The following is a 978-nucleotide window of genomic DNA, read 5'->3' on the forward strand; positions in this document are numbered from 1 at the left end:
CAGTGGCACAAAAAGCAGATGTTCTTTACTGCAGCAGGCCTTTCTTTGGGTACTCTAGGAAACAGGACTTAAACAAAACATTATATTGAAGAGGATTTTGAGGTGCAGTCACACCCAGCCACTGCAAGACACAGAAAACCTCTTTAGATATACATTTTCTCTGCATTTGTTTCCAAATAGTAATTCTGCTCTGTGTTATTAAAAAAAAAAAAAGAAAAAAAAAAAGACAAATTATTTGATATTTCAGTCTCTCACAGCAGCTTCTGAATAATTACATACAAAATGATCTAATATATATTTATTGAAAATAGCATTGCAGAGCACAAATGTGCATTTTTTTCAGGAAGGTCATTTTTTAAAACATCCATTGTAGCTGCTTCACTAACGTCCAGGGGTTTTTGCCATCCACACGGCACAGATTTTTTTGATTATGTAGATTTTTTTTCCCCCTCTATTGCAGTTTCATATGCAAAGCATGCATCAGCCACATCCATGCTATCTCCTAAAGCAGTCATTCTGAAACCCAATCTGGGGACAGTGCAGACTAAATAAAATTTCATTTTGATTTGGCCTCCTGCTGAGAATGGGACTGCTTTGTTTCAGCCGACAGAACCAGCAAGCCAGAAAGGTATGTCCTGTTTTGCATGGCTGATGGTGTGACTTGAGGATCACAATCAGGCCGTTCATGCTCTCAGGGCTCGGCATCTCATCCACATCCTGTACCATCTTTCTCTTTTCCTTGCCATTTGCTTTCCTTCTGTGCCGCCTGCCGTCTACCTGCAGGGCAAAGCTATGGCAGACCCTCACACTATTGTTTACTTTGGCATATGTTTAATAGCTGCATGGCTGTTTCAGGGCAGGGTTTGTCTATTTTTTTTCCCCTTCCCCCCCCCCCCCCCCCCCCCCCCCCCCCTTCTTCCCCCCCCGGCCCCTTCCCCCTTCGCCTTTGTTTTTTCCCTTCCCTATCCACATTCACTT

The 978-nt window shown here is 42.9% G+C and overlaps 1 long non-coding RNA gene across 1 annotated transcript in view; it reads left to right on the plus strand.

Annotated features, from left to right (window-relative positions):
• The first annotated feature begins 471 nt into the window (after positions 1-471).
• LOC114061794 overlaps positions 472-978 on the plus strand; it is a 160,579-nt gene continuing 160,072 nt past the window's right edge. The window contains exon 1 of the long non-coding RNA XR_003572226.1: positions 472-628. This is a non-coding gene — a long non-coding RNA (uncharacterized LOC114061794). The remainder of the gene's footprint in view (positions 629-978) is intronic.

Source organism: Empidonax traillii, unplaced genomic scaffold, assembly GCF_003031625.1.
Source record: "Empidonax traillii isolate 1590-97213 ecotype Southwest subspecies unplaced genomic scaffold, ASM303162v1 scaffold360:size843394, whole genome shotgun sequence".
Taxonomy (NCBI): domain Eukaryota; kingdom Metazoa; phylum Chordata; class Aves; order Passeriformes; family Tyrannidae; genus Empidonax; species Empidonax traillii.